The sequence below is a fragment of the Megalobrama amblycephala genome, linkage group LG9 (genome assembly GCF_018812025.1).
Source record: "Megalobrama amblycephala isolate DHTTF-2021 linkage group LG9, ASM1881202v1, whole genome shotgun sequence".
Classification (NCBI taxonomy): domain Eukaryota; kingdom Metazoa; phylum Chordata; class Actinopteri; order Cypriniformes; family Xenocyprididae; genus Megalobrama; species Megalobrama amblycephala.
In genome coordinates, this window is record NC_063052.1 from 9,096,469 (window position 1) to 9,112,560 (window position 16,092).

A 16,092-nucleotide genomic window follows, 5' to 3' on the forward strand; every position below is an offset into this window, starting at 1 on the left:
TTTGAACTGGTGTCAAGGCACAATGAATGAAATGCACAAATGGTAATTAAATAGAACCCCTGAAATGAACGAGGGCGAGCTGTTTTATTTTCACAACATTTTGGAACATGAAAATTCATACCGGTAATATCAAGCCACTGAACGAAAAAAACAGCTGGCTGACCCTAGAGGGGTGGAGAAAAGGGTTGGGGGGGTGGAGGGGGTCGGGCTGGGAGGGGGGCGGCCGCCCCCCCCCCCCCCCCCCCCCGCCCCCCTGTTCCAACGTCTATGCTACTAAACTAAACGATAAGCCTACTAAACGAGTGTCGCGTCGGTCTTTTCGTGTGATGGAAACGCCTGATGCCTTGCATAAAATTTAGTTTTTATTAAAAAATATACAGAATATAAATACTTAGGATGTTAAAATATGTTCTCAGAACTGTATACTGTTTGTTTATTGACAGGTTATGGGGTCAGTCACAGCATATCTCGTCTACGAGTGAAACGCAGGGCGGCGGTCTGACATTATAAGTTCGCCTGCCGAACATGATACAAGCTCCGGCACGAGATCCAGCGCCGTTACGGTGGAAACGGGACAACAGAGACTGGTTGATTACACTTGAATTACTTCTAAATGTTTGACTTTTACTTCAAATATTTGTTAAATGAGCTTAAATGTAGGCAATATGTATTAAAAAATGATATAAAATATGCTATACTGTAAAATATAATTGAAAATAAAGGATGCAAACCAAGTGGTTGTGTGGAGTATTTTTAAAAAACTTGAGAGGATTTAAGTTCATCCGTAAATTAGCCTACTATATGGATGTGATTTTTTTTTAAAAGCTGTCTTATTGTGTCATTGTTTGTACAGCACTATATGGTCAACGTTGCTGTTGTTTTTATTCAGTGCTTTATAAATAAATTTGAATTTGAATTTAAACATTAATTCATGTATGAAAAAAGGGAAAAAGGCTAGTATAATAGTAAAAATGAATCTATCTATCTATCTATCTATCTATCTATCTATCTATCTATCTATCTATCTATCTATCTATCTATCTATCTATCTATCTATCTATCTATCTATCTATCTATCCAGTAATTTGTTATGACAGAAAAAGAGGCTACCTAGCAGTATTGATTCCACAGAAAAATTACGTAATGATGCATTGTATTATACAAAACTGTAAGTCAGTCTTGTATAACCCTGTCATTTTTATTACACTGCGGATACGTCACCACATGTATCATTTTAATCCACTGAATACCAACTATATTTATAACCCTCATGTTCTGTTGACAATGCCTTTATTAATCTCCTTTCTTCCCTTTTATATCCTTTAATATAACCCTCTGACGTAATTAGGCAGATATTACAGAAGCTTTGTCCGTTTGTTATACTATAATGCCCTTTTCAGAAATGTGACGAGCATCCATTCTAGTAAATTCGTTTCTGTTTAATGTGAATTTGACCCCAAAATACACTGTAAGGGGACAAAAAGTAGCATCAGTGCTCCTTTGTTTCAAAGCACTGTAGATTCCCGTATGTCATCACATTGCACGCGCTGAATTTATTCCTTCATTTTACAATCCCTAAACCACTATAACATACCAGCATATTCATTCATTAAGAAGCAGATTCGTTCTTCGGATGTATTTGCATGTTGTCGCGCGCAAGAGCGCATCTCTCTCTGCCCCTCCTCCCGGTAAGGTGCTGCGGGGAGATCCGCGGACCAATGGAAACGCGAGGCTGGGACAGAGGGAATCCTGAGCGCTGCTGTCAGGATCTCAAACAGCGGCGAGTAAAACGGACCGTCCGCACGCGCAACGAACAATCTGACCGGAGGAATATTGAATATTTTCAGTACGGGAATGCGAGTCTGACCTGCTAACTTAAACGCAAGGTAAGCAGAATGCCGGTGCGTCTTTGATGCATTGCATGAATTGCGTGTTTTATTGTTTTTTTTCCCCCTGCAAGTTGGATATAATATGCAAATATGGCTTGGAAGCTGTCACAGTGCACAGTGACTTACCTTTTAGGATGATATACCCACATTATAAGCATGCTTTTGATGTTAGGGGTAGGGTTATGTCTCAAAGGATATGTTGCCCATGTTTGGAAGCATGGTTTTTACTGCATGATAAGATACCTTTCCCATGTTTTATTATTTTAAGATGACTAGGTCATCTTGAGTACATGTACTGAATGAACCGGTCCACCCGGCTTCATTTCACAGGGGTTTAAATGCAGCAGTGCAACTTGACAGCACTTGGAAGTTTTGTCACGGAGCACTGGTCACGCAGACGCGTTGCGAATCACAGCACTTTGAGGGCTGATCGGGGACCTCTGAACCTTGGAGCAACTTAAGTTAATGAATAATTGATTGCTGACCGTGAAAGCATGTTCTGGGCAAGGATGCGCTAAGCGGCATCACACTCAGTTGAACCAGATTACGGTCTGAGATGGATGTTAGAGGTCCGCAGATTGAACTAGACTGACAAAGCACATCATATGAAAAGGCTTTAGCCCTATAGAGTTGTGGTTTCATCATAAAAAGGCCGTATGCTTATGTGACCTGCAGGACAAAAATCATAGAGCAGATTCTGGGAGCAAGCAATGATTAAAATATTATGTCTCCTCACACAGTTTATTGCATGAAAGATCACTGCCATGGGGTGTGTAAGTGGAGAGTTCATTTGATATAGGATCAGAAAAAGGCTTCTGTGATGATCAGGGTCGTCAAGAGGTGTTTTGCAAATAAGTATTTAGTATTAAATTCTCAATGTGACACAGCTATCATCAGCCTATTTCCATATACATAAGAAGTGTGGCAAAATATGATACATGTGTGTCACAAGATCATTTGCATTGATCTTGCTGTTGTTTGATGTCTTGGTGTTACTGGCTTGCCAGTGTGCTGTGTAGTTTCTGCATGTGCAGCTTGAGCAGAGGCGAATTGAATAAGTAGGTTAACTAACTGCTCATTGACTCAATTATATTTCGCCCTTATTTAGAAAAATGACACGTGAACCGCTGTGTTTGATTCATTTCGCTCTGGCGGCATGTGCTTGAGGGGGAAAAAGGAAAGACATACCTAATTGTTGGGAAGGAAAAAAGGGATCAGAGCTAATTATGCCAAGATAAACGCTTTGGTTATTTCTATCCTCCAAATCCGTTTAATTCATCTCATTTTCACAAAAAGACTGAGATAATGAAGTATATTTATGTGTTTGGGATTATGTGTTTTATTTAATGTTAAAGTCTGGGGGGATTTTTCGCCATCACTGAGGTTACTTTGGAATCCTTCTGTTTTTCAGTTTATACATGCTAATTAAATGGGTCCTATGCTTGTTTACATTTTTAGCTTTCTTTAGTGTGTAATGTTGCTGTTTGGGCATATAAAAGGTCTGCAAAGTTACAAAGCACAATGTTATTCCAAAGGGAGTTGCATCCGAAAACTGAAAAATGCTGCCTTCGGAGGGTGCATTAAAAGGTAGGAAGGCATCAAGGCACGTCCAAATCCAAATATCTTCATTTCCTGTCTAATGAGAAACCTTCATCTGATCGATTTTTAAAGGCAGCATAGATGTATCCTTCTCTGCCTTTGATATCTCACAATCCTGTGCTTTTCATTCTGTGATGGTTGAGCTAAAAAATACACCACATTCCAAATTATTATGCAAGTGACATATCAGTACAATAAACATTCAGATTTTAGTTTTTCTAAGAAAATGTTTGTTTGTTTATTTATCCATGTCTTTTTAGATAAATGGTATCAATCTCAGACAAAATAATTTGCCAGGTCTATGGAAACCCTACTTAGGCCATGTTCACACAGCGGCAGAATACGGTTGTCAGTTCTGTATTTAAGTCCTTAATACGGTTGCGTTCACACACAGTACGGTTATTTACGGGAATGACAACCGCATTCTATAACCGAACTCACACCTGTAAATTTTCAGGACTCACAACCGCATTCTTGGAATATTCGCGCTGTGTGAACGGAACGGCACTGAACAACTAGGGCCAGTTGTTCAAAAGTAATCTGATCGGATTTCGGCCATTGGATTGGATCAAATCTTGAAAATGGGTTGTTCAAAAGGAAAAAGGGATTCTGAAATCAGATTAGATCACGGAATCCAATCCTAGTTTTAATCTGGATCAAACCTTCAGTTTGTGTTGTTCAAAACTTGTCAGTAGGATTTGGATAACTTTGATCCAAAAAAACAGGATTATCCTGATCCCAACAGGGGGTAGGATTTCAAGGTGGATTCCAGGAGGAAAATGTAGTAAAACTTTAAAACTGGTCAAAAAATACAACATTTATATCATGTAATATACATACACATTTTTTTTTATTTTGCTCTTGATTAGTTTAACTGTTAAATAAATTAGAAGTAGGCATTAACCTACATATTTAGCCTTTCGGTAACCTACTGTAAAGTAAAAAAGATTTTGGTGCCATAAAACAATCCCCAAACAGCTGTAAATATCCAACAAAAATATTGTATTTAATTCAAAATCCATATTCTCTCTATCATCATGTCCCTTTAGGGGCTCCGTAGAGCACTGGTAATCCAGATTTGGTAACCTGGAAAAGTGTGTATCTGGATCATAGTGATCCAATCCAATTTTTCTTTGAAAAACCAGCACAAAAGTAAGATGAATTACCTGATCCTGGATAGCAAAACATGGGATTTCCAAATCTGGATCATTCTGATCCAGATTAAACTTTTTGAACAACTGGCCCCTAGTTGTCACGTCATACAGAGCGAGAGAGTCTGTGTTTTGTGTGTGGTTTCGCTTTCAGTAACTTACAGCGACAGAGATATGAGCTGTGCGTCATCTTAAGTTGTTAGATCCAGTCACTGTTCTCCACCTGAGCGGCTCATGTCAGTTTTGTGTTTCTTTTCCAAATTCAAATGCTGTTTCATGCGCGAGACGTCGCAAAGGACGTGACACGTGTATGCAACCGTTATAGACTCCAGCTAGTACGTGTTTACATGCTGCTGTTGGTTACTCCAGTTTTGATGGATGAACTCGCGGTTCAATTAGTCTCTTGTCATGTGAAAAGTGATAATACTTTTCAGTTTTATGGACGTCGCCATCTTTAATATTACGTTGGTCACTGTCGTTATGGTTACCAGTAAGAGAATACGGGCTTGACTCTCGTTGCACGTTCATACAGACAGTGTTCCAGACACTACAGTAAGTTGCTGTGTGAACGAGACATTTCAAGACTCACACCTGTAAGTAAATGCGGTTGTCAATCCCAAAAACTGACAGTGTGAACGTGGCCTTAAGAGGTTGTTCCACATTATTAAGCAAGTCACAGTTCTCATGCAATATGGGGAGGAAGAAAGATCTTTCTGAAGATGAAAAGCATGAAATGGTCCAATTTTGTGCAAAAGGCATGAAAACAACTAATACTGTGTGGAAACTGAATGGAGATTATCAAATTTTCATAAGATTTGTGAGTGATTTAGAGCACAGCAGAACTCGGTCAGATAAAGGCTTATTAATGAAAGTTCCTGTCAAAAAAATTAATTGTATTAAAAGGGCAGCTATAAAAAAAAAGCCAGTGTCGAGCAGCAAACAGGTATTTGAAGCTGCTGGTGTCTCAAGAAGCTCTCCATGCAGGCTGGCAGTTGTGCGTAAAGATGCATTTTAGCCACCACTAACCAATCCTCACAAAGAGAAACAACGTCCGAAAGTTGCGTGGTCAGTTTGTGTGTTAATGTACTTTTTTGACCATTGTGTTTCACTTTTGATGTCATTTAACGAGAAATTACTATTGTAGTACTTAAACATTCGCTTAATTATCAGCAAAGTTCGCGCTGTTTTGCTGTAGATCATTAAACTGTTATGCTGCCTCAGAAGTCTGTCTGACATCAGTTTAGTGAGGTGCCTTCATGCGCAAACACTGCCTGCAAAGTCATTGCCTGATCGGGCAGCGAGGCAAAAAAAGTTTCCTAAGTTTTCGGATGCAGCCACTGTTTCTGAACTCCCTGAAATGCCTCCAGTAGTCTTGGGTTTTCTTCCAGGAATGCACACCTCACAATATTCCTCATTTAAATATTCAAGGATTACGCAAAAAAAGGGACGAGGCCTGGTTGGGTTGCGTTAGTCGTGTGTTGAAACTGGTGGTTATGGTAAGGGGCGTGACATTTCTGAAACGTGCTCGAAGCGGTTGACTAATCACAGCACACTGGTCCAGCCGACCAATCAGAGCACATTGCACTTTTCAGGAGGAGGGGCTTCATAGAGACCGGAACTAAACAGATCGTTACTGACAGACTGCCAAGAGAGGCACTGCAATAATGTAAAACGTGAAAAATAATGTGTGTTTGAACATTCAAGCATGAAAACCTATTCTTTGGACTTTGGGCATAATAGGTCCACTTTAAATTTCATTTTATTATAGATAAATGAGAGCAAAAAGGTTTAGTTTAGATTTGAGACTGGAGACTTTTCCTCCCTCCACAATAGACCATTGCCTTAACACTGCCCTGCCTATTTATAAGAGAAGCCTTTGGGGAATTACACTGCAGGCTCTCAGCATGTCCATTTTTATTTTGACCACCACTGTGACGTTTGGAGCAGCTAAACAGACATTCCCTCACGCTCTCAAGGCACTGAACAGTTCCTTCAGCATTTTCACACATATTCATGCAAGACCCCATCTGTACTCGGATTCAGAGAGTACTTATCCCCTCAGAGATTCCTCCTTTAGCTCCTGATTCCTCTTGATTTAACTCAAGCACTGAAAGCTGTAGCCGTATCCAGACACACTGATTAGGAAGCTTCTCTCCGGTGAGGTCGTGGATTTACACGTTGGGACTCAAATACGAGCAGAATGGATCATTCGAAAAGCGGCTCTGCCTTAAATTTGCAAATTCATGTCAGTGTTTGTATTTTTTTTTTTAAACTGTTAGTGTCAACTATGTGTATAATGGTGCATAAAACATCTGAAGATAGTTTTAGGGAAAGTCCATTTTACACATTAATTACTCATTTAAAAAAAAAAAAAAAAAAGTTTAAAAGAATGATCTGTACTTATTGTGCCACATAAAACCGCTTTCTCTCTGACACACAATAAACCACATTGAGCATCCCGTAATAAAAAAGACCATTTTGCTTATCTTGAAAGAAATTTACTGGGATCTGAGTGCTTTATGAGCCATTCCTGAATATAGAAGGGAAAGTATATGTTCAGAGCATTTCTTTGACTTATACTGTATAATGGTTCAATAAAGAATGCTCTGCTTCTCAAGAATTATATTATATTACATTATACAGTTACTTCTGGTCCTAGAATCTGATTGGCTGAGAGGCCTTTCCAGCCAGGGTTAGGGTTAGCTAACCCTAACCCTAACCCTAACCCTAACCCATAATCTTTTACAAATACCACTGTTTTTGTGTCACGAAATCTAGTTTTAAGAGTTTTTTAGGCAAGAATCTAGATGTTTAAACATCAAATATGCAGTTTATTTATAAAGATATTGTCTGTTTAAATCAACATTTTCGGAGATGTGAGCTTCAGAGTGTCAGCGGCTGTTCAATGCTCATGTACTCCGCTAAGAATAACCTTACCTCGGCCAGTTTTTCTGGAATTTTCCACTGGCTCTGATGTCTCTATAGTTGTTAAACATGATATAATTAGTTTTGGGTATATCTAAAGGGCAGTCTTTGGTCTTATTAATCTTTTTCCAGAGCAAATAGTTTTGTCTGAGGGCAAAGTTTCATAACTTCACAAATTTTATAATTTAATTTTTATATAAACTTAAAGGTGCAGTGTGTAAATTTTAGTGCCATCTAGTGGTGAGGTTGCGAATTGCAATATAGAGAAGCTATGGTGGCCAACACAGGACAACGATGTCATCGTCTGAGACAGCAGAGAGTAGCCAGTCAAGCAAACGCACTCTATAGATCAGTTTGTCCATTTAGGGCCACTGTAGAAACATGCCGGTGCAAAACGGCGACTTAACATGTAAGGAGACCCGCTGTGTATGTAGATAGAAATGGCTCATTCTAAGGTAATAAAAACATAACGGTTCATTACGTAAGGTCTTTATACACCACTGAAAGCATAGTTATATATATTATATTGCATTTCTGTCAATAGATCCTCCTAAAATGTACACATTGCACCTTTAATGCTGCATCAGAACACTGCCTTTGTACTTTTGACTGAATTGCTTATAAAAAAACTATTGTTGTTTATTAAATATTGTTGTTGAATAAATAATAGTTTATGTAAATAATAGTAGTAAATGGCCTGTGATTTTGACTTCAGTAAAAGTTACATTGTTACACCATTAGATGGCAATGAGACTGTCTTTTATGGGTGAGTCAGCAGCAAAGACTTTTATTTTGAAAGGGACTGACATTATTTTTAGGCTATAGAGTACCTCAGGGATGACGCATTTTTGTAGGCAAAACCCGGAAGCGAGTTAGCATTTTAGGACTTCTGGTTCCAACGCCGTAAAGTCTATGGTTTTTTTTTATGTGTTTTTGCTAAATTGCCTGAAATAAGGTCTGTGGTTAACAAAGCCTCTAAATACTTTCACGTTTTGATCTATGACATAAAACACACCAGTTATAACCCACTTGTGTCTTAAAATCGGCGGTTGCTAACAAATTGCTAAAAGGGACTACTTCCTTTGGCAGGGACTTTAGACGTCATCATTAAAAACAGGACATTTGGACAGCATTTCTCATGAAAAAGTGGATAAGTATTCATAAACAGCGCAGATCATAATCAGCGAGCATGTTTATAAATAAAGTTGTTTTTTAAATAAAGTTTGAGGAAGCTTGGTGGTGACGACGTTGATCCGCGACCATGGTGTGCTGTAGTCCGTTTATAGCCTACTGTTAGCCTTTTATATCTGACGACTTTATTTAGGCTTCAAAATCTATAAATGTTGTGTTAACTTGTAAAGATTATCTTGATGGACAAAATGTGTAAGTGTCATAACTCTTTGTTAAACACAGAGCTTATTTACTGCGATTTTCCAAAAGTCTATGGGAAAAATGCATAGGCTTTCAACCGAGGGAACCCGTGCGCCGCTAACTTCCGGGTTGGCCTACAAAAACACGTCATCCCTGGGGTACTCTATATTTTCAACAACACCTTGTAAAGCGCAACCAAACGGACCAGTGTTGTCATTGGAAATCCCCATAACCGTTGAAAGGATACTACAACAAAGATATCGCTTTCCTCAGCGTATTATGAATATGAGACTGAACTGAAGAATGAATGCTGTATCAGATGAAGGTAATCACACTAGCTCATTCGAACTCTCTCTCCCTCATAAAACTCCTTACATAGCTTATAGCATGTAGCTTTAAACTATTTTACATAATAATTGTACATATAATAGCTTTTAACTTTAATGAAGCAACGCAACTACAATTCATTGTAGTTTAATGAAGTGTAACCTTATTGAATTAAATGTAGTAGATTTTATTTTGAAGCCCAAACAAATTATTCAAATGTTATATATGGAAAATGTTTCATTAGTGTAACATTTTTCTTTAGTACACAATAAAAAAATAAAATAAAAAAAACTAATAAAAATAATAATATATTCATCAAGTTTGAAATCTAAAGTATGAAAAGTTCTTTATGGAACTGTGATGTCAGGATCTAATGTTAACATTTACAGGAAAGGTGCTGCCATTTTGCCTGATGATGTGGTTGCTTTTCTGTATGATTAAGACTTGCTATTCTGGGTGGTGGGAATGGCTCTGATCAGCTTTGCCAATGACTAAGTGCCATTCATAGACACATGAGGAGTTGGCAGGCATTGTTTGAGTGGTAAGTAATTATTATAATTACGATGGTGGTTCGCTGTAAAGGCCAATCAAGAAAAGACAGAAAAAAAATATTTTGATTCCTCTAAAGAAAATACCAAGACTTTTAAGCTCCCTATGTTAAAAATATAAGATCCTGATTAGGTTAATTGATAATCCATAACAGAAATGATCATGCACAACCGTGTAGTCTTCAAAACCTATTTGTCTATTCCAAAAAAGGAAAAAGCGAAGCACATATGATCCACTTGAGAAAAAAAAAATAATGATGTAATATGTGGAAAGATTTTTGTAAGCATCAAACGAGTCCAATACATCAGGGTACATCAATACAAGGCTAGAAGCTTAAAGACGCAGTGGATAATTGGTACAAATGTATCTGCATGGATAAAACAAATTACATTTTTGCCCATGTATTTTGTATATTCTCTGTGATCTGGTTCTGCATCGCCCCTTAGTTTTCGCCCCACCGACCCTAGTTCCAGCTAAGCAGCGGACACTTGCGAGCAAACCTAGCAGCCTTTAGCTGGTCTAACTGAGTACTGCAGTGCTCCTGAAGCACAGTGCAGAGAAGCACACACATCAGAGGAAGACAAGAGCAAAGTGAATGAAGAACGAGTGCAGAGAGTGTAGAGGGGAGGAACTGGAAGGGTGGGGGAATATAGTGAAACATGGCTGTGCATGATTGTTATTGCTGTTTCACAAGCTTTGCATACTCTAAACATATTAACGTTTTTGCATTCACTGAATTATGTTGATTGAGAGTGATTATGTTCATTTGTGTGCATGCATGTGTGGGGTTTTATACCTTCTCTCTCTGTTTGCTCTGCAAAGGGTTTGGATTTTATAAATGGTTTTAATCATGGATCAATAGACTTATGAGATGATATGCTCATCGCTCTAATTATGTTGTTATTATGAGATCTGCCCTGCACTTATGGTCTGAACCCTTTTTCACCTGCATCTCAGATTGCAGCTCAGAAATGTGATTATTACTGTCCCAAAGGGCTCTTTGTCGTCTGTTAATACACAGTAGGGTTCAAAAGTCTGAGACTACGAGTGAAGATGGTTGCATTTTAGAGTAATTTCGAATTTAATACATTACAAATTATTTACACGAATGTCTAAGATGCACAATGATAAAGAACGAACACAAAAGCTATCTTTTCCATGTTTTTGTCCTAAGCAGTTATGACAAGCAACAGGATTTTCTGTCCAAATTTTTATCAATGTTACTGGTAGTCCTCTGTTTGAAGAATTTTGGGTAATAATATGTCACAGTTTACTTTATTTTGCTATCCTCACTTACATAAATGAACTATAGTGTCCTGCACCCACTAGTAAAAATATATTCAGAAATATCTGAATAGTTTTTGAATTTTATATATATATATATATATAAATATATATGTATATACATATATATATATATGTATGTATATATATGTATATGTTCAATACGTCTATGTATCTATGTAAATCTATGTAAAAAATATAAGTAAATGTATATGTGGTAGAACCACACTTTTCATAAAAAACAAAAAAATCTAGCCCCGCCCACAGTGAAATCTCATTGGTCCGAAATCTTGCTCTGCATAACTGTTCATTAAATTAGTTGTGATTGTGTTGTAGTGTTGTCAAAAGTACCAACTTCGGTATCAAGTTGGTAATGAAATTTTAAAAATGTGATGCTTTGAGCGCTGTTGGGTGGATTCTTAAACACCTCTGATTGGCCATTGTGTTCACATGCTCAACATATGTCTGTGATTGGCTACAATGATCAACGCACGGGAGCATTTGAAAACACACGGAAGTGTTTGAAAGCTGTAGCGGGAGCATTTGAAAGCAGGCTCCCATGTGTATCTGTGTAAGCGCTCGGTCAAAGGTGTCTATTTACAAAATGTTTTTGAAGTGTTGATTATTGTAGCTAATCACAGACATACCTGATGAGCGTGTCAACACAATAGCCAATCAGAGGTGTTCACGAATCCACTCAACAGCGCCCAAAATGTCACATTTTTAAAATTTCAGTACCGACTTGGTACCGAAGTCAGTATTTTTGACTACATTATTGTGTTGCATTATGCAACATTTTTGCTTTCAGTGTGGAAAGACAGTTGAAACTTTTTTTTAAACATTATTGCTTAATTTCCATAATTAATTAAAAAAATATCCAAAAACGGCAATGTAGTCTCAGACTTTTGAACCCCACTGTAGCTTACAATTAATCATTTTCTCATGCTTGTGGTCTAAAGCTCAATGGAGGTTTTTCACCTGCTGTTTACAGGGGATGATTGGAAAGATCAGAGAGAGAAAGGGAAGTGGAAACAAAGGGAGGTACGTAGGAGATGAAACACAAGATCGGGTTGGAAAAGGATGGATTGAGAAAGAGAAAGATTGCCTCAATGACTCAGGATGAAAGAATGACATGTTGAAGAAGATGAATGAATGATTGAGGAGAGCAGGGAGAGAGGGCACAAGGAGAGATGGGAAAAATGATAGAAAGGAGCAGACCCAAGATGATCCTGCTGCAGTCTCGCTCAACATTTAATTTCCTGTCTTTTCCCTTGGCCTCCCTCCGTGTTTTCTAACCAGGCCATGACAGCACCACATGCAGGCTTTGGGATGAGTTTGCACTGGGATTTAAATAGATAATGGCGGCCTAACGGTTGTTGGCTGATGAATTATTCACTGGAACCTCAAGACATTGTTGTGTGGCATCACTGGTGACATACGCCAACTATCAAGTTTGCAATATTGATGTAATGGAAGACTCCTCCATTTTGGTTTATGCAATATCTTAGCTATGAAAATGGTGCTGTTTGGATTTTATGCCTTTAATGTTTTCCTAGCTGGTTCTTCAGGTGAAAAGATGTTTTGTTAATAAAGGAGTTGATCACTTTTTAGTTGCCCTAAGCATACTGTGCCTCATGCACCAATGAGAGCTCCTTTGTAATTAATACTGCCAGTTACTGACAGTCATGGAGATATAGAGACGAGGTTTTAAACAGCCACTAGGCCGTTTAGTAAGGTTTGGAATGCAGCATGAAGTGTGGTGGATTGAGGCTATGGAATATTTGATCTCCTTTATATTCCTTGAGGTCTCTCCTTCTTTCTGCTTTTCTTTTCCACACACACACTGCAACTAATTTTACTCCACTGATTATTTCTCAGTGTAGGTTTATTTTTGAAAGTCAGTTTTTGTAAAGGTAATTACGCTGATGTCAAAAATGTATTTGAATGTTGGGGCCAGTGTTATTTTAGTAATATATATTATAGCATTTACTATTTATTAATATTTTTAAAGACCCCCCTGTGGTGAGAATCAATTTAATATGCTTTAATACAAACCATGTGCAAATTCAGTCAACACCATTCTGGAGTATTTTCTCCTTAAAACTGCAGTGTACCAAAGACAGCCTCAAAAACGCGTATCCTGCTTTCACAAACGTAACCAATCCAGTCAACGTGCGGGGCGGGGCTTTTCTCCACTGACTTTCTATGATGTTCAAAGCATTTGTAAGCATGCTGATTTTTAGAAGGCAGCTGTCTGACTCTCAGATGGTGAGTGAGAACAAGGTTCGTGTAACATTAGCAACACATTATTAGCTGTTTGATAACGTAGTCAAGCCAATTTCTCATATCAATTACCATCATGTCTCTGACGTTGTAGAAAGCGATACATAAAACTCATTATCATTCTCATACATCGACTTCCCTGTATAATTTGCTCTTCCTCTTCTGAAAGAGTTTCTGGTTCAAACATATATGGCTGAATTAAAGCAATATTTCTACTTGCCATTGTGTAGCGTTTACTACAATTGACTGAGTGGATCAGGTAGTCCAAGCTAGTGTGATTGAGTGGAGGCGGAGACTTATTTGCATATTCATGGAAAAATTTTAATTCAAACTTAATTGTGAACTGACATTTTCCTTCATTATGTAGATGACTCTTGCTTGAAAGCATGCTGGTCAGCTGGTGTGATTTTACTCAAATTGTAATTTGTGTAATCTGACTTGTGTTGTGATACCACAAGATCTACAATATTTTAAGAGAGATTATACAGTACACAAGTTAATACAAAAAGAATGGGAAGTGTTAATACAATACACATTGCACTGGACAGATTTTTCATATATTTCTTTTGGCAGTAGACACAAACAACATTCTGTTGTGCTCCATGTTGCACTGCTGTTCCTTCCGACAGGCTTGTCATGGAGGGGGTGTGAGATGTTGTCCATGATGGTCAAATTAATTTAGACATAATTCTGCACTCGCCCACCACCTCCAGTCTAGGTCCGTCCTAATGAGTCTGCCTTCTCCTGGTTTGTTCAGCCTGTTGTTTTCCCCATCTCTGATCTCTGTACTTAACACACAAAAACAAGACTAGTAGAACATGTTTTAATCAGTTTATGAACCACTGTTTTACTTTTGTATAGTTTTACAGTTGCCTTGTTTAAAAAAAAATGCTTTAGATCAATATTTTCATCTTAGGTTCATCTTTAGGTTTCTGTTGTGCTGCCCCTAATGGACTGGAACACTTATTTTTTTTAAACAACATTCTTCTGATGCTGTTTTCACAATGTGTTGCAGTATAGTACGTAAGAAATGTTATAATAAATGTTTCAGAATCAGTACTGTTAAACTTTTGTTGGCTTTGCTAATACTTCTGCATTGCACTCTTCAGCCCATCATAATCTCAGCACTAAATTTAGCAACTATATAGTAGGTGAAAAACAGTGTGTGACAAGAGTAGTGTGTCCAAATTCACAGTAGTAGGCAAAAAATACCTGGATGACCTACTAATTCTGTTAAAGATTCTGAAGTGCACACACAATGGACACTTTACTATCCCATAAGGCCTCCGGAGTGGATTTGTGAATTAACGCAACTGACACGGGTAGGTCACATGACAGTGACAACATGGCGAATGTAGTACGTCCCGATTGCATCCATACTAATCATACTGCACGTCCTGATATTGCTGAGTTAGATGCGTTCCTGGGTCAAGATATTTTGTTGATCCTGGAACAACATTCTAGACTGAAGATTTAGTCTTAACCCTATTCCTACCCCTAAACCTAACCATACCCATAAGTTATCCCAAAAATCAGAGGGAAATGATAGATGAATAACATTGATGTAAATGCACCAATTCATGATTTTAAGCCTAAACTTGACATAATCTGTAAACTTGTCCCTCAAATCTGATTGGTTGATTTGAATGTTGCACCAGGATCAACAAAACATGTTGAACTCAGCAATATCAGGTTATACAATCATACTATACACATTCATACTATATAGAACATACTTTTTTAGCGGTCACAAAGTAATTACTTATTTTAAGTAAGTACCTATTCTGAGAGTATGGGTGCTTCTCAGTCAGTTCCCTAGTTCAGTAGTCAGGGCACTGATCAGGGAGTCAGCCATTTTAAGGGCTGTTTCAATCACAAAATCCTTCCAGTGCACTGGAACATCCGCTCCCTGAAAAATCCCACAATGCACTGCAAAACCCAGGGAACATCGATGCTCAAATGACATCACAGTTCTGAAATGTGAAATATAAAACGCAAACGCAAACTGTTTTCTTTATTATATATCATCATAAACACACATCGCTAGACAGGTAGTGATCACATCTAGTTAGTGTTCATAAGTAATATTCAACTTAAATGTTGTAAGGATACATAAAAGTTCAAGTACATGATGATAACCCATTTGTGCCCCTAGTGGTTTGGAGCACTTCTTTTGTGATTGACTTGACATACAGCTTTATATATACAGTGCTCAGCGTAAATGAGTACACCCCCTTTGAAAAGTAACATTTTAAACAATATCTCAATGAACACACAAACAATTTCCAAAATGTTGACAAGACTAAGTTTTATATAGCATCTGTTTAACTTATAACATGAAAGTAAGGTTAATAATATAACTTAGAGAACAAAATTATCAGTTTTACTCAAATTAGGGTGATGCAAAAATGAGTATACCCCACTGAAAGTCTCTGGAGCAAAGCTCAATTTTAGACTACAAATGTCTAATTTAACAAGAATTCAACCCCAGGTGAGTCTAATTATTCATTACACAGGTGTCCAGCAGACAGTTGACTATAAAAGGGTGTTAAAACCCCTTCCCATTTCATGCTGTCAGCAATGGCACCACATGGAAGAGAAATGTCACAAGACCTGAGAAAGAAAATAATTTCTTTACACCAGAAAGATGAAGGCTACAAGAAGATCAGCAAAGCTTTACTTATCAGTTAGAATATGTAAAAAAGATGCAAACA

General features: G+C 37.8%; 1 protein-coding gene across 1 annotated transcript in view; it reads left to right on the plus strand.

Moving 5' to 3' along the window:
- Positions 1–1,652: 1,652 nt before the first annotated feature.
- Positions 1,653–16,092, plus strand: part of dlgap3 (discs, large (Drosophila) homolog-associated protein 3) — a 224,162-nt gene continuing 209,722 nt past the window's right edge. The window contains exon 1 of the mRNA XM_048201512.1: positions 1,653–1,886. The gene's annotated coding sequence lies outside the window, so the exon portion shown is untranslated. The remainder of the gene's footprint in view (positions 1,887–16,092) is intronic.